The sequence below is a fragment of the Castor canadensis genome, chromosome 13, assembly GCF_047511655.1.
Source record: "Castor canadensis chromosome 13, mCasCan1.hap1v2, whole genome shotgun sequence".
In the NCBI taxonomy this organism is placed as follows: domain Eukaryota; kingdom Metazoa; phylum Chordata; class Mammalia; order Rodentia; family Castoridae; genus Castor; species Castor canadensis.
This window is the reverse complement of record NC_133398.1, coordinates 69,116,243-69,138,064: the sequence shown is the minus strand read 5'-3', so window position 1 is coordinate 69,138,064 and position 21,822 is coordinate 69,116,243. Positions and strand designations below refer to the sequence as shown.

Genomic DNA, 21,822 nt, shown 5'->3' with positions numbered 1-21,822 from the left:
ATTAGTAAAATGCTAATTAAAAGAAAATTAGATGCTCTTATATACCTACTAGAATGGCCAAAATCCAGAACACTGCCCACAGCAGACACTGATAAAGATGTGGAGGAACAGGAGCTCTCACTCATTGCTAGTGAGCAGGCAAAATGGTGTAGCCACTTTGAAAGAGATTTTGCTGGTTTCTCACTAAACTAAACATGCTCTTACCATACAATCTAACAGTCATGTTTCTTGGTACTACAGAAATGAGTTGTAAACTTATATCTACACAGAAGCCTGCAATACTTGGAAGTAACCAAGTTGGCTTTTAATGCATGAAATATGGTACATCTAGACAGTGGAATATTATTTGTGCTAAAAAGAAGTAAACTATCAAGCCATGAAAAGACAAGAGAAAATTTAAATGCATATTCCTAATAAGACAATTTGAAAGGGTACATGCCATATGATTCTAATTATGTGACATTCTCAGAACAGGAGAACTATGGAGACAGTAAAAAGATCAGTGCCAATGGTTGGGGATAAGTGAAATTGATAGGTAGAGCACAGAGAATTATTATGGTAGTGAAAATACACTGTGGGATACTGTAATAGTGAACACATGGCATTCATTATACATTCGTCCGAATCTGGTGACCGTGAACACCAAGGCTAAACCTTATTAGTGTAAACTCAGGACTTTGGGTATTATGACATGATGTGTGGAGGCAGAGAATGTACTTTCCTTTTAATTCTGCTATGAGATTTGTAAGTGTGAAGCCCTGAGTTCAAACCCTATCCCACCAAAAAAAAAGGTACTTAATTCTGCTATGAACCTAAAACTTCTCTAAAAAAGTCTTAAAGAAAAAGCTAAGTTAATATTATGCATTGACAATTCCATCATAAAAAAGTATTCAAGTTATTAGTTGCTTAATGATACAAGTTTCAATGAGTATGTTCTTAGATAGAATATAAGATGGAGAAATTTTCTAGATATTTTTTACCCAGTTTTTCTATCTCACATATCATCAGAGACCTGATTCTATACTCTTCACCATGACCAACAACCAGCAAATTCATCATAAGTCTACTAAAACATTGGCCCTGAAGTGTTATTAGCAAAGTTAACTTTCTGAACTCTCATGAAGGTAGGAGGATTTTGTAAATTTTGTTCTTATGTTTATATTTATGTTATGTGACATGATGCTTATGCAAAAATATAATCAGGAACTAACATTTCTTGTTAAGTAATTTGAATTAAGTAGGTGTGTCTATTTTACTAGATTTCCAGAAGTCTGAAGCTATTGGATATGTAACTTAAAATATATTTATATATTATTAATTAGCCTTAAAATTTACACTTAATATCTTTCTATAATTATTAGGATATATTCATGCATACTAATCTGGTCTGCATACTATCTGCACCTTTGTAAAAATAACTTACAAAGATTGATTCTATTATAAAATATTAACCACTATTTCTTAATTATAATGTCCATGCAGAAAAAAATAGAAAAATTAATACTTATAATAGCTGGTTATTTGTTGATTAGTTGTGTAAAAAGAACTAAGATTGATTTGTATGCTTTATTGTTATACTCCATCACTATTTATTTGACATCCATATATCAAAAAAGATAGTCCAAGAATGATAATCTGGTGAAAATTTCTACTTGACTGGGGTTTGTGTAGTATAATTGATACATCCTGATCATGAGGCCCATGTTTTAATAAGCTATGCTAAAAGTAGAGTATTTAGATGAGGAGGAAAAGTTCCTAAGATGTGTGTCCCCTCTTGGTCCAAAGAGTGTTTTTCCATTCACTGTGAATTATGGTGAGGTGTGTCTAAGCTTAATAAATGAAATATAATAGAAAATGTTAACTTCAGAGGGCATTCACTTAGTAAGTACTGTTTTAGGAATCTTCATTTTAGTTCCTGCGTCTGTCAGCTCTCAAATGCATGCCTCATTCTTCTGCTCAGCTCTATAAGGCAATGGGTTGACCCAGGCTCCTGTATCAGTTGCAGTCAGCTTGATGGGAAACTGAGGGGTAAGAGATACTACAGGCAATAGACAAGGCTTCAGGAGGACAAGAAGGAAAGGAAAAGCAGGGTATCCTCCTGCATGATCTCAGTGTCATGTGAAATCTTTAAAAATCTCATTCAAGTTGAGAGTAGAATAGTAATTATCAGAGGCTGGGGACAGTAGAGAGGAGGAAAGAAGGGAGGGAGAAACTGATCAATGGGTATTAAATTGCAGTTAAATAAAGATAAATAAGTTCTGGTGTGCAATTGAACAGTACAGTGACATAGATGATAATGTACTGTGTATTTCAACAATGCCAGAAGAAAGGCTTTGGAATATTTTCATCACAAAGAAATAATAAATGTTTAAGGAAATTGTGATGCTTATCCTGATACAAACATTATATAATGTATACATATGTCAAAAAGTGACATGGTGCACATAAATAGTACAATTTTTATGTGTCAGTTAAGCATTTTTTAAATTAAAGACAAGCTATTTCCATCTTCCCTTTCAATCATACTAGTAGTATCTTCACCACCATAGTTTCAGTTTTTACTAGGAGACCCTGGCCTCTGGCCTCTGTTACTTCTTCTTCATCTCTTGATTTCCCCAGCCTAGAGGAGACAGTGACTTTTTACTGTTGTGACTCACTTCCTTATTCGATTGCTTAGCTTTTCCTGCTATCAGGTGCATAACCAATTCCCTGAATTAAATTCCTTCTGTTTTCCTGGTTGGACTCTGACTGATATAGTTGGCTATGTAAGTGAGCATGTGTGTTCTCATTTCTTACTGTGAGTAGTTAAAACACTTTGAGAGTCACAGTCGATAGCACACTGTGGATGGTGCTGTGCTACACAGAACATGATACTAGAGATTAATTTTTTTTTCTTCTGAGGGAAACAGTGTAGGATAGTAGAAAACGTACTACAGAGACTGTGGAGACCAAGATTTTAATCTCAGTGGATGGCCATAGGCAATCTATTCAACCTCGTGTTCTAATGGAATGTGCTCATTTTGTTCATGGAACCAGTGTTCCAGAGATTGGCATGTATGTTTTCATACCAGTGACAATTATAAGCAGATATAGTGTTACTACTCAAAGTTAGAGATCGATATATGATGTGTGATAACTGAAATTTCAGTGACATTAGCATTTTAAGGCTGTTTGAAAGCATAAACAGTCATTTATCTAGATCATTAAATTATACTTTCAGTATTTAATTATTTTCCTCAATTGATCAGTAGTTTTAAAAAATTAAGCTAGCATTAGAATTAATAGCTCAACATTCTGGTCTGAAGTTTTGGGGAAAATAATAAAATTGATAGAGGCCATGGGTATTGCAGAGTATCAGGTAGTGGTAGTTATAGTTAGTAATACCAATTAACAAGTCAGATAAAAGTGAGGTACCAAATAAAAATTGCTCCTGTTTAGGTGGATAATTTTTAAAGTATTTTAATAAAATACAGACAATATGAAGTATCAACCTCTTTAAGATTCAGACACACCCCCAAACTGTACATTCTAAGTATGAAACAACAAAAAGTTGTTATGTTATAATGATCTTTTATCTTATCAGAGAATTCTAGGGGTTTTTTCCCCCATATTAAAGGAAAGTCTGTTACTAAAGGTCCCAAGTAGTCTTCATAACAGTAAAATTCCAACAAATATCACAACTACTCTGGGAAGATAAGCAATTGAGTATGTACAATTCCAAAGTAAATGTGAGCATTTTTTTAACACCCAACAGTCATTAAAGTCAGTAACTGTTCAGTTGAGTTTATCTGAGAGATAAAAGCTTTCTGCCCAGCATTAAGCTGTGCCCCATGCAGAATCCAGATGCTTTCAACCCTTCCCTAAACTTCTCATCTATGTTTTATATATTTCATCACTTTCTGGTTGATAATACTATTGGAAAGTAAAATAAAGCCATATTGTTGTGGAATGTATTTTATCCCTACCTGTGGAGAGACTAACTCCCCCACTCCCAAGCAGATTATTTATCTCAATTTCTTTAAACATCCATCTAAGGTAACTTCAATAGTTAGTTGTCATTTATATATTCTTGGCTTATTTTCTTCTTGGATGCATAAAATGTACACACTTGGTTTTAGAGATGCCATGGAGAGGATTGATTTCTTATCAGAAAATTATCCTGGGTCTTTGAAGCAACTGGTGTCTCTTGGTCAGTAATTCTTACTGCCTTTGGGGAAGAATCTCTTGAAAATGTTGTGAAATACATGGACTCACTGCAGAAAGTGCTTATTAACATGGTCATGGAATTTTGAAGAGTTTCAGGGGTTCTCTCATGCTCTGAGGACCATTTATATTCCACTCTCACCAACACTCCATTGTGGATGTAGAACCTTGTACTGATGACAAATTATTGGGCAGCATTTACACGGGCAACACATTTCACTCTGACTCTGGAGTGTGTTAAAAATTCTGACTTCATCACTGAGTCATTTCCAAGTTATTTGATCACATTCTCTTTGCACCTAAAAAAGAAAAAATAAAGCAAGATTTATGCATATTTATTCACAATGCATGTATTCGGTATTAATATATGAAGTGCATTATAAAACATACACAAAACAGAAATGATGAAAGCAGGGGATGAACACAATATAAAAAATTTTAATTATCTTGCTAATTATGATGATATCACATTATCAACGTGACTACCTCAAGACAAAATATATGCTTATGTCAGAATTCATCACTTGTGATAATTAATATAAATCCATATCTGAAGTAGTCTTACATAATTGTGCATATTTTTTAACCTATTTCTTGTTAGATCTAATTAGGCCCTCATTGTTTACTTCTTAACCTGGCTGGCAAAGAATTCTTAGAGGTTAAAGTGGCAATTTTGAGTCTGATTTTCACCTGCGCTTGCATTATCAGCATCTCAATCTTTGATTTCTTTTCAGAAATCTTTTTTGAGCCACTTGCTTCACAAATAAGTGGGTTGATTGGTTAAAATTAGATACAGTAATATCATCTATGAATCCATTTAAGGTGAAACCTGTAAACTTGAAGTAATGCCAATGCCTAAAGAGATGTCTGTGCCAATGAGAGAACAGAGGGGCACCAGCGTCACCTCTCTGCCTGTGGCAGTCTTCTCTCTATATTCTTCAGGGATAAAACATGGAACATAACCAGTTTATTTAGGGTTCATCTAAAGACTCTAGGGTCAATGAGTATAATAAACATATATAAAACTCATACTTTGGTCATTGCTTTTTTTAATCATTAAAGAGAAAAAATAGAATACCTAATGTTCTTCCCACAGCACTGCTTGCTCCACTTTGGAGATTCCTGCATTAGGTGAATTACTTACTGCCTCTCAGTTTCCTCAACTGTGAAATGGGAATGATGTCATATATCTCCTCAGGTAAAAGAGGTAAAATGACATATGTGAAGGTCTTTGCACAAATTCTGGCCTGTGATTTAAGTGAGAAATAAATAAGAGCTAGGATCATAATTTTAGCTCCTCTATTACACATATATGCACTCATGTTACTCTCAGTATAATTTAAAAATAAACAAACAAAACCTGTTATCAGTGTTCTTCATATGACTATAAGAACTGTAACTTCTCAATTTTCCACTCCCGAAACAAAACAAAATAAAAAGCAAGAACATTTTCCAAGTTCTTTCAGTTTGAAAAATACAAAGATTTTAAGCATTTAGTAATCTCGTTCATTAACATCATAATTGCTAATAGTGAAGACTTGCTAAATTCTCTATGTCAGGTAATTTTATTATCTATCTCCTATCCTTTCATTCAACAAAGTGTTTTTTAAGCAACATACAATGTGCTGAACATCCAGCTAGTTGCTGAGTTTTCAAAGATGAATTGAACTTGTTCTATACCCTACAGGCACTAACCTTCCAGTAGAGGATACCAAACAAATAATCATATCCAAGTGATAAGTGCTCTAATGGAGGCACACATCCGTTGCTATGGGAGCAGAGTAGGACTTGCAGCTTCTTCTGCCTTGAGAGTACAAGTAGGACCACTAGAAAGATGCTAGGTCAGAGGTAAGTCTGAAGGAATGGCATATCAGATTAATATAGCCCCTTAGGAACTAGCAGGTAGACCAAGTCTCCCAGAAACAGGCACTTGGGGATGGGGGTCAACAGGCTAATGAGACCTGTCCATGCATCACCTTTGATAATACGCTAAGAAGTTTGAAATTTATCACAAAATGGATTGGGAATAGATAAAGGATTTTAAGCTAGGGAGTGATATGGTCACAAAGAGAATTAGGGTGGTATTTTGGAGGATTCATTGACAAGAGACAAAATCTTTTGGGAATACTCACTGGGAAAAAGGGGGAGAGAAAGAATGTTTATTTCTATAATAAATTTACTTGCTAATTCTAAACTCTTCACTAAATTAAATGCCAGCTGACTCAATTTGTCAAAGTTTAGTTTCCATTACTGAAGATGAAGTACTCATTCCCTAAATGGCCTTACCTGCTCCTGTCTGAAGCTAGACAATGTTTCAGTCCACATTAACAGTTTGTCTGTTGGGACTAGAAGCTTCCTAGATTTGTGTATGGGATTTTTCTTCATGAAGGTGTTATATAAGCAGATACCAATTTTCAAAGCCAATATCTACTCTATACAGAATGTCAACCAAAGCAGACTTACATAACAAGTGAATGTGGCCATAGGGACATGAAAAGCAACTGCCACCCCTTGAATACAAAACTAGAAAGGGAAAAGCAAGTTCAGAGAACACATTTTGACTCGTCAAAGTTCAAAAAAGCAAAGCTTCATGTGAATATAGCATCCTGTGCAGCCTCTTGGAGCTCTTTTAGCTTCCAACTGTATTTGCTTTTGTGTGATTTTCTGCAAAACAAAAGAGCCCATTACTTTCTTTCTTAGTATCAATTGTTAAATTTTGCTTTACCTCAGAGATGAAGCTCAAGTTATATGTTCTACACGCTTCTGTTCATACTGAGCAATTCGTGCTGCTTTTCATTTTTCTCTTGAGTTTGGGCCTTATTTTATAAAATTTTTACTTGCTATAGTGCAAGTTACAAACAAGATGATTCTTCAGAGGAAAGACCTGAAGGGAGACGGTGAGGCTTTCTTAGACCAATGTGAGGGGAGCATCATATATATCTATATTTAATCTCTGCTCCCAAAGATGGATTGAATTTTTCCATTCCTATAGTTGTGCACGTAATGCGTGGATACCAACCCTTCCAAATACTGCATCAAATTTTTATACAAGATGAAAAATATACACCTATAATAAAGGGAGTGTTTTCTTCTTTACTTTCTCCCTGACAGAATGCCAGATGGATTTGATCTCCAGCACTAAAAAAAAAAAAGCAAGAAGGAATGAAGGAATGGCTAATCACTTTCTCATTGTCTTATCAATTTGATCATTCTTTCTGAAATTTATCATGGAAGGTGGAGGTGGAATTTTAGGAGGATAAGGACACATTCACAATGGAATAAAGGTAATGTTATGCTGACTGTGGTAGTGATCCCCTCTGTAATCCCAGCTGAGGCAGGGGGATCAAGAGTTGCAGGCCATCCTGGGTTATACAGCAAGACCCATCAGGCTTACGCAAAAGAGGTAAAGTCATCAATTTGTAAAGCTTAAGGTGTGAAATTGACATGCCAGAGAAACAAATTAGGCCTTAAAAACTAACACTTAATACTTCTTAAAGGAATAAGCATTATTGGAAGGTTAAAGCCCTTTATTATAGACAAATAGGTTTCTGAGTATATTATTAGCTGCAACTTATTAGGCAGTCAGAAGTTAGTAGTTATGTTACACATTTACTACACTATTAATTTTAAGATTTTTCACTATATATTTCCTAGTTAAAGTTATACTGGCATACCCTCAGGCAGAAAAGCAAGTTCTTACAATAGATTCTTCAGGGCACACTGTATTCTGTTTTCTTAGATGGATTATCTATTGTTGTCTTGAGGTTCACTTTGGGATAGACAGAAAATGTTGAAGCTAAGGTTAACAAGGCAGTAACAAGACTTTAGAAAACTATAGAGTGGGTAATTACTAACTCTCCTACCCAGGACCAAAGTGGTGCCCTTGCAGGCTTGACTTTACCCAGCAATGGACCAATGATGTAAACAATTCTTGCCACTTAAAGATCACATGTGGTAACTGGTGTGTTTTCTATTGCTGGTTTTCAGTTTATCCAGCACCACAGTTTTAAGCTTCTTAGAACTGCATTTCAGACCTTGTTACGCAGAGTCAATTTTGCAAAAGTATAAATGATCTTAAAATAGGATTTTACTCTGGGGGGAGGGGGAAATTCCCAACCAAATAGCACAGTACAGTTTGACTAATTTAAGCCATTACATTATAAAATAAGGGATAAATCATACTTTTCATAATACTACAGCATAGGAACAGTTTTAATTTTAAAAGTCAAGCACCTACATTAATCTGAGTCTAAAATAATAGGCCCCTGATTTAAAATCTCCTAACATTCTTTCACACTTCATAAAACTAAAAATAAAATTGTCTCTCCAAACAGTGACCTATGGGTCCGGCTATCGTACTATAGTTCAAGGAAAATTGAAGCAAGAGGTCCCTAAACCACGATATGGGGCAGATTACAGTTTGTATCCTTAATTGGTCTTAAATGTAGGGTGGGAGAGAAGAGACTAAGGTCTGAAGAGAATAAAAGATTTATTTCCCTTCTTAAATCAAAAGCAGATTCCATGCTTCGGCTGCCCCCTCAACCCGCCTGCCCCCACAGGGTTGTTTTCCCATATTTTTGTATATATTTTGCACGAAGATGACAGGCGAGGGAAGGTTAAAGTGCTGTCCATGAAGTAAACAGAGGGGTTAAGGAGGGTTTATTTATTTGTAAGGGGTTCAGCCTCTCAGCTGTTTCTCCTTCATCGGCATTTGGAAGCTCGCAGTACTTTAGAGAAGACAGATTTGGCAGGAATGTTCTTTGTGCCCGCCTCCCTTTTTACCAAGGGGTGGGGGCAGATTTATAATGACAGCTTTGGGGGCAGGGGAAAAGAAAAAGTTTCAGCTGGCATGATAAATGCCCCCTCCCTTTTTTTTCCACAGTCAACACTGTGCCACAAACAGCTTTGGTGCCAGTCCGAGCTCCCCCCCCCACCACCCCGCGTCCCCTCCCTTTCTCTCTGCAGGCTTTCACTGGCAGGCGGAGGCACAGTTAAATTCCAGCACCTTCTCCACATATCCCTAAACTACTACACGCTATTACTACGGATGCCCTCCTTTTCGCTTGATGTTCTTCTCTTCCCCAGGCTCCCCTGCAGGAGCCCAGCAGCGCCCCTAGAAGCGCGCTGCCAAGAAAGGGATAAAGGGGCGCCCAACTCCAGCAAGGCTTGGGTCTCTCTGCGTCCTGCGCAGTTTCCTTGCTCCAGGCACAAACACTGCCGGGAGCCGGCGCCTTGCAGACACACAGAGATCCACGCATACAGTAGAGCTGTCTCGATCCACATTCTTGCACACCGCCCCCTCCTTCGCCCTCCTCCCCCCGCGCGCCCGGAGTCGCTGAGCGGGGCGAGTGACAGGCGCGTCCCACCAACCCGCGCCCAAGCGGGCAGGGAGGAGCGGCGCGCGGGGCCAACTGCGGCGCGTCTTCCGGCGCCCGTGGAGGCGGCGAGGGTGGGACGCGGGGCGGAGCCCGAGTTTAGGAAGAGGAGGGGACGGCTGTCATCAATGAAGTCATATTCATAATCTAGTCCTCTCTCCCTCTGTTTCTGTACTCTGGGTGACTCAGAGAGGGAAGATTCAGCCAGCACACTCCTCGCGAGCAAGGTAAATATAACTTACAACTCCTTTCTCCTCTCTTCTCTCGCTTTGGCCTCCCTGCGGCAGCCGCCCCGCAAACCCCTCCGGCACTGCGCAGCCTTCGCCTGGGATTATTCATTATTATCCTAATTATTATTTATTGTGCATGCACAGAGACCAAAACAAACAGGCGGGCCAACCGCTACAACAACAACAACAACAACAAAAAAAGCCCGCCTCCTCCCCGCGGGCCTCAGGTGGAATGCTCTAACGACAGCTCCCAGGCGGCGGTGGAAGAAACGAGAAAGTTTCAACCGAACCTCGCCGTTCTAATAATAACAGTAATAATTACTACTTCAAGGGGGCCAGCGGGGAAAAATCCCAACAAACCATAGCCTTGACCCTGGGCAGCCAGTCAGTGATGAGCTGCCAACTCAAGGTTGCAACACACACCCGGCCAGGTTGCAACCTCCCCCCACCCCGCACCCCAATCCCCTAAAATCAGAGGTGGGGAGGGCGGGTGGCAGGAGGACGGGAGAGGCTGGGGGATCGAGGAGGAGAATGGAAACGCGACAGTTCATCCCGAGCAATCCTCCCCGGAAGAGTTGGAAGGGGAACGGGAAAGGAGGGCGAGGAGCCGGGGCTGGAGGCTGGGCGCCAACGAAAGCTGCTGCCACTTGCTTCCCAGGGACTTGTTTAAAGGGCTCTGGCTGCAGAGACGCGAGCAGATCTCGGCGGGAGAAGCCCGGCCCGGCGCGCCGAGAAGGTGGCGGCCACTACCCCCGGGCCGGTGCATGCGGGATCTAAGGTGTCACCTCCACTTTCTGCGTTCCCTCGGGCGGGGATGGGGACGCTGACTTGTAGGCAGGCCTTTAGGCAAAGGGGCTGCCAGGGGGCTGCGTCCGGGGCGCTGCAGACATACGTCCCTGTCTGCTGCCCCGCTGCAGCACGGGCTCGGTTGTTGAAGTTCGGGGTGTCCGGCCGGGGCCAAACTGCTGGGGGTAGGAGGACGGGAGGAGGCCCAGAAGGAGAAGGTGGAAGGTGCCAGTCGGGCTCCGTTACCCTACCCTCCGTCTTCCCCGGGTTTGTTTTCTTTTGCTTCATGTCTTCCCTTGGCTAGCGTCACGGGAGCTGCGGCGGTGGGGCGCCTGCGATCTTCAGGGTGTTCGGGGCGCACTGGGACCCGGTAGAGCCACGGCGGCTATGGGCCGGGGAGGCCATGATCCGGATAATCCTCTATGCCTGACTGTCACAACAGGACCCGCGCGCACCCGGGCAGCGGTGGTGGCGTTCGGCCGGGAAGGGGAAGGGCTGCAGTGGGGAGGGAATGGGGGATGGCGAGGGCGGGAGGCGGGGAGACCGTGTGGGAACCTCCTCCTGGCGATGACACGCACCCCTTCCTTCTCGCTCCCTGCTTTCGAGTTTGCTTTATTCCCATCCCATCCTGGTTTACCCCTTCCTCTGTTTTCCCTTCCACTTGGCTGTCTTCCCTCCTGTTGGCGTTGCAAAACCCGGCCATGCCATCTGCAAAGGTTTCGCGATGCACTTCCCCAAATAACCGGTCCAGCGCGCCAGCCCCTAGGCGCCCTCCAGCCTCAGGGCGCACACCAAGCACAGTGCCCCCGGGTGCCCCGCACCAGGCCTTGCAGCCTGGACGCAGTTGCACCGCACGGGGCAGGGCGCAGCAGTGCGGGCTTCAGGGGACACCCGCACCCTAGGCAGGCAGGGCACACGGGCCGGTTTCCGGTACACCCGGGGAAATCGCCTTCTGCCAATGTCTGCGCGCTCGCCCCCGCCTCCGCCGCCTGGATTGCATTATTATTTTTATCCGGGTTGTCGTTTGCTGTGGATGATGGTGAGCGCAGGGCTGGTAGGGTTTCTTGCGGGGGTGGGGGTGGGTGAAGGGAAGTTGGACGTGGATCAGGCAGGAAAAAAAGTTTGGCAGGGCAGCTAAGTAAGGTGGAGGGTTGGGAGGGGGCGGCGAGCTCCTGCGGCTCGCGTCTCCGCGCCCTCGGGACCGGCGTGAGTGTGTCTGCGCGTGAGTGTGAGTATGTGTTGTGCGCGCCGGGTCAGTGCGTCGCGAGCAGCGCGCTGGCAGCGGATCTCGCCGGTGCCCTCCCGGGAGCCCGCGAAGGAAAAGGCGAAGGCTGGTGGCGAAGGCTGGTAAGGGTGGCTGTGCGTGTGGCAGTGAGTGTGAGTGCGTGGCGCGCGCGAGCGGCGGAGAATCAGGAAGTCACAGCGGCAAAGCGCACACAGACATGTTTGATCGCCGTGACATGACGCGCGAGAGGGAGGAAGCGGCGGCGGCGGGGGCCGGGCCGCGGGCGCCGGCCTAGGCTGTGGCGTGCAGACTCTCTCCCTCCGCGGCGGAGCGGGCACCAGGCTTCCCCAGCCCCGCGCGCCTTGTTGAGCCGCGTCCCCCAGGTAAGAAGCCTGCGCCGCCTCCGCCCGTGGAGTGCGGAGCTTTCTAGGTCTTTCCCTGCCAGCCCTTTCGGTCTCAGGCTCGCCTTTCCTGCAGAGTCAGACAGGCGAGGGGGAAACGGGCTCCTGGTCCTCCGATCGATTGCGTGGAAAACTTTCCAGCCCGAGGCACCGCGAGGGGTAAGGAGAAGGCCTTGCTGGCTGCTGTCGCTTGTCAGTTCTTTCTTCTCGTGGTCCGGAGAGTGAGAGTCGCGGCGCCCTGCGGCTGTTGCACATTCAAACTTCGGGCCTAAACGTGCCTCCAACTCTCGCAGGATTTACTCCAGCAATAAAATAAATATTTCAAGTCGTCCACTAGCTCTTGCTCAGGCGTTTGGATGTTTTAAGGGAAGCAGGAAGGCTTGGGGAGTCGAGGGAGTGGGGGTGTTTTGCAGAATCCATTCCTTCTTCAATGTCTGCACCGAGTGTTACGTAATTTTAGTAGCACATGGGTGCAAAGCCCACACTGGGCTTCCCTCTCCTTTGTTTATATAACTTTTGGAGAGTTTTGCTAGGCTGTCTTCCCCCATTTCCTCCTCCCTAAGCTGATGGAAGTTGGTGCTTTTTGAAAAAAGCAGAACGACCTGGGTTGGTAATTTTTTGGAGAGGTGTCATCATTGTCTCCTTTTGGGTTGTCTTGGCACGTATTCCTTTGTATGTGTAAGGATGGAGCATAGGAAAACATTAAGGATATGCGTTTGTTTACTGGATTGAGTGGTTATTTTTAACGTCTCTGCTTTACCAATAGCAGACTTAAATCTCAAACTTCCATTCGAAGAGACTTTTTGAATTTACACCTAGTCGTATGCCTTGTTTGTATGAGCAGAATGCTTGCATGAACAGTGAATGAGACTGTTTGGGGAGAGTTGCTTGGGAGTTGGGTAGTAGAAAATTCCTGTTCAACAACCTAAGACTCAGAAACCACCCAAGAACGCTCCTAAAATAAAAGCCGTACTCGAAGCTATGTGTATATATACTCATACGTGTGCATTCAGATGTTCTCCATAGTATTTTCCATCAGTTATTGCGGCCCCTATCCAAAGCCTGTTTGCCACACTAGCCTTGTTAGGCTCCTGGGCTACTTCTAGCACACTGGTGAGGGGTTAGGAGGTGTGGCAGGTTTGAATCCCAGTTGGTGCATTGTTATGCAAATCAAGACACACTTTCTCTTTTAGGAATCTAATTGCCCTTTTATTCTCCTGGGCTTGCTTGCTTTCTTTTAAAATGCTCCCTATTGTAGAAGAAGACAAGCAATGGGAGAGGGAAGAGGGGGACAAAAGAGGGCAATGGGGGAAGAGGGTATAAGATTAAAGTACATTATATACAAGTATGAAAATGTCAATAAACCCATTGCTTTGTACAGTTAAGGTACGCTAGTATTTTTTTGAAGAAGAAAAAGAAATTAAAAAACAAAATGCTCCCTTTCAACTCAAACGTTTACTATTGGAAAAAGGATTTAGAAACACCTGTTAGGTCTGTAAGATGTTTATTAAAGTAGACTGAGAAAAAACCCAGTAGGTCAGACATCCATCGACCTTCTTAGAGACATTAAAAAGAGGTGCCATATTGGTAGAGAACATTGCAAAATAGGGATTTCAGGTATCAGAACCCTTGAGGGAAAGTTGAGGGAGGGCTTCCTTCAATGCAGCCTTTCTCTTAGGAGTTATATCAGTTACAGCTCAGCACCAGCACTAGCTGCACGGTGGTGTTTCACAGAAAATATTCACCACAAAAGCATGTTCAAAGCAGCCTTAGATCTTTTCTTTTGTTCATTTTTAAAGTGGTTTTTGAGCATTTGTCATCAAGTTTCTTGAAAAGTGCTTTGACCAACACCTGAGGCTTAGAATTGACCAAAAAAAGGTGTGCCTCTTATATTGTATTGTTAATGCTTGAATTCTGTTTCAAGTATTACTGACAGATTATACCTAAAAAGTAACCTTTTTTTGCAGACAATTATTTAAAACTGTTTTTCTTTGATTAAGATAGTCATTCTCCAGGCTGGTGTAAAAGCACACTTCATTCTTTTCTAAAAGGCAATTGTGATAGTCCTTATAATACTGTAATATTTTGACATTTTATTTAAAGGCTTATTATGTATTGGAACACAACCATAAACAGCAAACTTTCATAAATTTATGTCAGTGTGGCACTGTCCTCCAGTGTTTTCATACTGTTTTTTCTCCTTCAGAAGCCTTCCTTCATATAAACAAGGCCTTTGTCAAATTCTCCTAGGTTAGCAGCTTTTTGTTACTCTAGAGGAATAATAAATCACTATTTATGAAATCTTGACATTCTGCCATGAAGACAACCGAATTATCACAAATATCATGATGCTAAGGACCACCTCACCGCTTTAGCAAGTTGCAGGAGTGTTAATGAGACCTGATTTAACCACCAGAAGTTCTGATTTCTATTCTCATGATGATTTTAAGAGGAGACATGGACAATGGGTTCCTTAATATGAGTGACCTTAGAAAACTACACATGAGTCACATTTCCCTTCTGCAGTATTTCTGGTGAACAAGATGAGAAATCTTTCCTAATACAAAAGGCTAATTTGGGGGTACTTCTGATTTCTTCCTATCATTTTATATTTTATGTTTTAAAAGATCTCATAAGTTGTTCCTTTTTCTCAAATGTTGTGTTTCAGAACTTGTTTTTGGCCGTTAGAGAATGCTGGATTTTCTCTCGTCTTTGGAAAAGTTTTTATTGTGGAACTTTAATCTCTAGCCAGTAAATAAAGTCATGAGCCATTCCATAAATAGTTGGGAATAGAAAATACAGATGATGGTAATTTATTTGTTAGAGTACTTAGGAAGGCCTGTGGTGTTTGATTTTTCTATGCAGAAAGTTGTGACTTTATACTTACCAGGGAATACAGAACCCTAAAGCTATGTTTTGCCAGTCTTAATGAAAGAGTGAGCATATCTATTTGCCTAAGATATCCATTACCAAGTTAAATGGGATTTTTTATTTCTGACATAAGTGATACTCTTCTGGACTTCTGGGTTCATAGCATATTATTTTGTAGTAGAAATCCAGTATAAATTGTGATATTTTAGTAGATATAAAAGATTTGCTGAACATTTGGACCAGCATATCAAGTTGTATGCCTGTAAGATTTAAAGCACTTAAAAATAACAAAATATTTTTAAGTGGATAAGAATCAGTGTAATGGTCAGTCTCATGCCAACATATGATCTCTATTTGTGCAAACACCAACTAATGTCTTAGAAACATTTTAGAAACTGATTTGATTTAGCTGGTGGAATGGCTGAAGTGGTTGGAGCACCTATCTAGCAAGCACAAGGCCTTGAGTTCAAACCCCAGTGCCATCAAAAACAAAACAAAAAAACTGATGTGACTTAAATTTGGACTGACCCTTTTGTGAATTGATAAATGGGGACCCACAGAGGTTGAAAACAAACTTAGAGTTGAAAAACCATTTGGTCATGATGATCTCTTCCCCCTTAAAAAAAAACTGAATTCAGAATTTGGAAGTTAAAAATAAAAATAGAAAGTCTGTAACCCAAAAGGATTGTAATACGTTGGCATACAGGTTATCCTAGGAGAATTCTGAATCCGTTTGCCTTTCAGTTATCTTTTCTTGTTTAGGATGTTGGTACATTTCTTTACTTAGCTGACATGGTGTATTCCAGTTCTTGCCATCCCATCAGGAGATGAGTTAGTCCTGTAGAAACTGAATGTCAGTGAGGCAAGCCCTCTCCCATTTTTCCCTTTGATTTGTAGAACAGGGCACAGTAATAGTTTTGCAAATATTTGCAGCTATTATGCAGTTTTGTGTTGTGTGGTGCTGAAATGCCATTAAGTAAAGTCCATAATTCTGTAAAAAAAAAATCAGTAGTCTGTAAGTGAAAATTTATGTGTTTTACTTAAATATTTAAATATAGGAATAGCAAACATAAATTGATAAGGCTGTGTGATACAGAGAGAGATAAGGCAAGCTCTCCTAAGTTGAAAGGGAAGATAAGGTTTGAGAGGTGGGATAGGGTTGTGGAAGAGGAGGGCAGGGATGAGGGGAGGAGGATGCTGATCATCCCAGATCAGAAGGAAGCCCAAGATCACAGGAAGGAATAAAGCCTGAACACACTATGGGAAGACCACGCTATGTGTTTTGACCTGGTTGCCTGGGGGCAGGAAGTTCCAGTGGGAGAGAGTTTTCAGAAGATAAAGTCAGAGATTGTAGAAAGACTTGACTTCCAGGCCAAACCATGAATCTTTTATCCACTGTGTGCTGGAGGCTTGTCTCTCAGAAGTTTTGAGCCAAGGGGATTTTTGAACAAAGCAATATTTCAGATGAATCTGGTAGGTTGGGTATTCAAGTTCAGGGTGAGACTTGAAGCCCTGAAGGATCCTGGAAATAATGCACATTTGCATACTGTAGCTTACAAGGTGTCTTCATGTCTAACATCTTATTTGGTTCCTATCAAAATTGAGGTTGTACCTGGCTTTTATTATACCTGTTTGGTAGGTAAGAGACCTGAAACCCACAGAAGGCAAATGAACCTCTTTATAAGCGGTTCATAAATGGCTGTTATCCATTCTAATTGCAGTGGATTTGAGGGTTCCTTGTTGAATTATTTTGTTGCTACTTTGAAAGCCAGGCAAGTTAGGCATCTTAAAAATTATTCATCATATACATAACCTTAGTCATTCAACATGTCATGGTTGAGTTTTATTGCCAAGTAAGACTGTGCCATTTCAACCAGAAGATTTTAAAGTATGCATCTCATATCTCCTTTGATATGTTTAGTGTATAAATAAAATTATCTTAGCAGAAAGAAAAGAAAGTGGCTATCATTGATTCCTACCAGTATCCCAAATGAGATTGCCTTGCAAAAGGGCCTCACATAACTTGGGAAGGATAGTCATAGATGTAAATATACATGTGTGATTATATTTCAGGATGTCATGCTTTGAAACTAGCTTTTATTTTTCTTTGAGGTTTTGTCATATCCCATATATTTGTAGGATCTCTCCCCCATAATAATTTCCTTATGTATATTAAGGTTTGTATGAGCAAAGGCTTTGCTACACTCTTTGCATTTACTACACTCTTTCCATTTATAAGTTGTTGAAACTAACTTTTAATGGCTTAGGTTTTGGTTTTTGTTTTGATTAATTGCCTAGCAGTTTGGGTTCACCTGAATTTTAGAACTGATAATTACTGTGTAACTACCAACAAGGGACATGAGTTCCAGACTGGAGGGGTGCTTTACTGAAATGCTTCTTTTTTGAGGCAGGCTCTTGCACTTTGAGTGTTATGATAAACACCCTTTTAAAATTTATTTTCATTTTTATGTCATTTTTATTTATTTTGTTACCTTTTCTTTTACTTTTTAAAAGTTATATTACTGTTATACTGGGGGTACATTATGACATTCACAAAAGGGTTTTATGTCATGGTTGAATTCACCTTCTCCACTATTCTCCTTTATGTCCCCTCCCCATTCCTGAAATTGTTTCAGCAGTTCTCATTTTTAAATTTTCATGCACGAGTACATCATAGTTCTACCACATTCTTCCTCCTATACCCTTTCCTTATGCACTCCCCCCCACACTGGTACCAAACCCCAGACAGGACCTGTTTTATCTTCTTATTGTCTGTTTTTGAAAAAAAGACATTTTTGTTTGTTTAAGATAGTTACATAAGGCGTATCATTGTGACATTTCCATGTATTATAACTGGAATTGGTTCATCTCCTCTATTTTTCTCCTTTCTACCTTAATCCCTTTCTTATGGTAATTTCAATAGGTTTAAATTTTTTATATTTATTCTTGAATAGAAAGTACATCACCTATATTCATCTTCTTAACTTCCAGCAATACCACTCATAGGGATATACTTGAAGGAATGTAAATGAGATTGTAATAAAGACACCTGCACACCCATGTTTATTGCAGCATTAGTCACAATAGCTAAGCTATGGAAACAGCCAAGATGCCCTACTATTGATGAATGGATTAAGAAAATATGGTACTTAATAATCAATGGAATTTTATTCAGCAATGAAGAAGAATGAAATTTTGTCATTTGCAGGTAAATGGATGGAACTGGAGAACATCGTAAGTGACATTACCCAGGTTCAGAAAGCCAAAGGCTGCATGTTTTCTCTCAAGTGTGGGATGCAGACCCAAAGCAAATATAAGCAATTTTATGAAAAACAGGTCATTTGACAATGGGAGGTCACATATGAGAGAGGGAGAGTTAAAGAAGGAAGTTAAGAAGGTGAATATGGTGGATGTACTTTCTATACAAGAACACCCTTTTTAAAAACAATTTTTCTCTTGTGGAAATGTTGTCAGTCCTCACTGGGGATGCCATCAGATTGCCAGACAGGTAATCTTGTAAATTGGTAACTCATGGTATTTGTGGGGTTGATGATATGAAGAGCCAGATCAGGACTCGAACAGTGCCTGGAGTTCATGGGGGACCAATTAGCATGCAGAGTTTGTTGTTATCTTGTGTTGTGCACAGAGCTTCCTCCAGCCTTTGCCAGGTCCACCTCTGAGCAAGGACAGTCCCAAGGCAGTTTATTTAAAGTGAGCAGCTCACGCATGTTCTAATTTGTTCTGATTGAAAGATGAAGGAAAGTTCACAGAATCCTAGAGAACAGAGCAAAGTTTTAATCCAACCACTTTTTTTTAAAGCATATTTGACTTTGAAATGAATGGCAAACTGACATGAATAACCATGAGAATGTGTTTGCAATGCTTTTCTAGGGTTTTGATGGAGCAACTTATAATGTTAGGTTTAAACCCAGTGTGATTTTTTTATCCATGGCACAGAACATATTGTAAACTGTTTAAAGTTGTGTATCTCAGACCAAGAAGTAGTGTGGCTCTTGGTAATGTTTTGCTACCTAGGCAGACAACCTTGGCCTCTAAACAAGAAACTCCTGGTAGATTTATTTCCTTTATCTTCACTGCTGCTCTTACCCATGGCCACTCCTCCATCAAGAACAACAGTGCTGTGTCCCAGTTCTAGAGATGTTGCGACTTCTTGTGAAGGAATTATCAATTCGTTTACAGAGAAAGCGCTGTAGAAAGCAAGAAGCCACCCTTTAGGTCAGAGGAGATGTTCTGAATCTGCAAGTAGACATAAAAAGAACTCTTATCTTAACTGTCTCTGGAGCCTTAATCTCTTTCCTGCAACAGCCAGAAAACTTTGAAAAGATTGAGGTATTCTTAGGGATGTGGACAGGCCCAGTTCTTATTTCTGATATTCCACCTTTAACCTGGCCTTCAAACTCTTTCTGTAAATCAAGAACCAAGCTCCCTCCACTCTTCCTCGTGAACTTTGGGGAAAGCAATTTAGGAGCTATTGTAAAAGGTTGGTGAGCATTTCCCAAGTCTCTGCTTTTAGACAACCTTTTTTTTTTTTTTCAACTTTAAGCCCTAACTGAAATTCCTCTTTCTCTGTGAAGCTTTTCCTTATCCCTTTCCTTGCTCCACCCTCTAAGCTGAAAGCAATCCCTCTTGCCCTGTGGCCAAGGGGACATTTTAACTGTACCCCTACATGTGTTGGAGGATCTTCCATCTTTTTCTCTTGTTGCCATTTTATGCATGTCTTACTTCCCTGTCAGACTTTCAGGATCCTGGGGTAAGCACTCTGATCATTTTTTTATGTGCCCTACATGCATTTTGCCTGGTGGACACTCAGCAGAGTTGAGAATAGATAGGTAAAATGGATGTTTGGGGATGTTTGATTCAACATTACCAACCTTTTCAGGTTATGGCCTTGTCTTCAGCTCATATTCTTTCTGGGATTTTTCTTTACAGCCACATTGAGTCTTTGCAAAATACCTCTCTCATTGTTTGCATCTTTATTTCTTTGTCTTCCAATTTCTACTTTCCTGTACCTTGCTCTGTGTCAATTGAGAACTCTCCATCCTGGGTGATTCCTGGACCAGTCCATGCAGCAGCTCAGTACTGTGTTATGAGTCAAGTGATTAAAAAGTTCTATTGGAGATTTCGCTCCTGTTGCGGGTATGACTTTGGGCAAGCCATGCGGTCCCTTCTTTCTTTATTGCCCTCATCTTTTCAAAGTGTCCTCTGAATTCAGGTCCCTAAAATTATTATGAAGCACATGTAGGAGTGTTTAAATATTAGTATCTGTGTGGGGGTTTTCTGAATTTTTGCTGATTGCAGTTTGACAATAAGGCCCAAGTTTTGTCAGGGTTGGCATAGTTGCAGTGGTGACCCTTAAAATTCCATGTAGTTGAACTCCTTTTAATATGCAGATTGCTGTGCTAAGCCTTTCAGCTCAGAGGGGAGGAAGGAAATTGGGTCTGAGAGAAGATGACAGTGGAGTTTGGAGTTGTGGGAAGAGGTGCCAGGGCCTTTTATTTTTAAAAACACAACATTCCCCAGTTGTAAAGGCAAGAATGTCTGGAATAAAAGGAGACGGGGTGTACTGATGAAAAATTCTTGCCTAAGAACACAGTGGCCTGGCCCTCAGAGAGTCCTGGCCTGAGGGTAGAGGGAAATATGGGGAGAACAGGGGGCCCACAATGCATGTGTACTGGAGGAAGCTGTGCTACTCCCCTGGGTACATTTTCTTCATTGTACTAGTCACATAATTGTGGAACAAGTCATTCTTTTCTGCTAACACAAAATGAAAATAGATTGTGAGTTTCATCCTATGGTCAGACCTACCACCACCCAATCAAGGTTTTCCGAGCACCTGCCCTACTAATAGCTGTGCCACCATTGCCACTCCATCTCCATCTTCCTTTTACTCTCTTTAGTGCTTTAGAGAAGAAAGAAAGGTCAAGGTTCCTAGGGATACCAGGAGGAGAAGTTGAGTTGGCTAACACTAGACTTTAAATCTTAGCCACACTAACTTATAAATAACATCCACCTCTGCTTTATAATTTATACCCCTAAGCTTCTGGATACTGTACAGAAGGTTTAATTATGTACTTGAACTGTAAAATAGTGTCACCAGAAGTATAGAGGGAGAGTAAGGAGTCAGGATCACAGAGGTCATCTTTTTGAGGTCCTCCTGGGATAGCCCTGGTTTGAGCCTGGAGGTCCATTGATGAATTGTACCATAAAATGGATGCCAGAGGAGCAGCAGACATTGAGTCACGGGTAGACAGATGCAGGGGACCTTTTAGGTACACCATCCTGAGCCTCAAGGCAGCCAGAGACCCCAGAGAAAAAGTCCTTTTCTCATGGCCCCCAGGTGGTATACCTGAGACCAAAGCCTAGGTCTGTAGACTCTCCATTGGGTTGGAAGTCAGCAATATTATGTTCAAATTGTATGAGAGTCCAGATCCCTACCTTTCACCAGCTTTGTGGCACAGGGTTAAAGTATGCTGTTTCCTGAGCCACACACTCATTGCATCCCAGGAGTCTGAGAGTTCTCTTCTTGTTAAATAGTTTCCTACATAACATGTTCCCATATTAATGTTCCACTTAAGTGCCCATAATTTTCCACTTCCTTTCTAATATGTTTTTCCCTCTAAGAAGTTTTTAATAGTTTCCTTTGACAAAAAAATGAGGAGGATTTTTACAGGACTGTATGTGAATAATTATAACATTCTCTGAGATTCCCA

The 21,822-nt window shown here is 41.2% G+C and overlaps 1 protein-coding gene and 1 long non-coding RNA gene across 10 annotated transcripts in view; one reads left to right on the top strand and one right to left on the bottom strand.

Moving 5' to 3' along the window:
• Positions 1-3,443: 3,443 nt before the first annotated feature.
• On the bottom strand, positions 3,444-11,416 carry LOC141415438 (uncharacterized). Of its 3 annotated transcripts, none has more exons than XR_012440465.1 (3): positions 10,846-11,416; positions 5,282-5,450; positions 3,444-4,502 (listed from the first exon to the last, which is right to left on the bottom strand). It is a non-coding gene; the product is annotated as an uncharacterized lncRNA (long non-coding RNA). The 3 variants fall into 3 exon arrangements; XR_012440464.1 differs by lacking the exon at positions 10,846-11,416 and adding an exon at positions 5,899-9,701; XR_012440463.1 differs by lacking the exon at positions 10,846-11,416 and having other exon boundaries at positions 5,282-9,701.
• Positions 9,665-21,822, top strand: part of Smarca2 (SWI/SNF related BAF chromatin remodeling complex subunit ATPase 2) — a 166,467-nt gene continuing 154,309 nt past the window's right edge. For 2 of the 7 annotated variants that reach the window (XM_074051968.1, XM_074051961.1), the window contains exon 1: positions 9,665-9,805. The gene's annotated coding sequence lies outside the window, so the exon portion shown is untranslated. Of the gene's footprint in view, positions 9,806-10,454; positions 10,587-11,477; positions 11,634-11,784; positions 11,942-12,014; positions 12,203-12,277; positions 12,380-21,822 lie in introns of those variants that run through there. The other 5 variants (XM_074051965.1, XM_074051964.1, XM_074051963.1 and 2 more) reach the window with 5 other exon arrangements.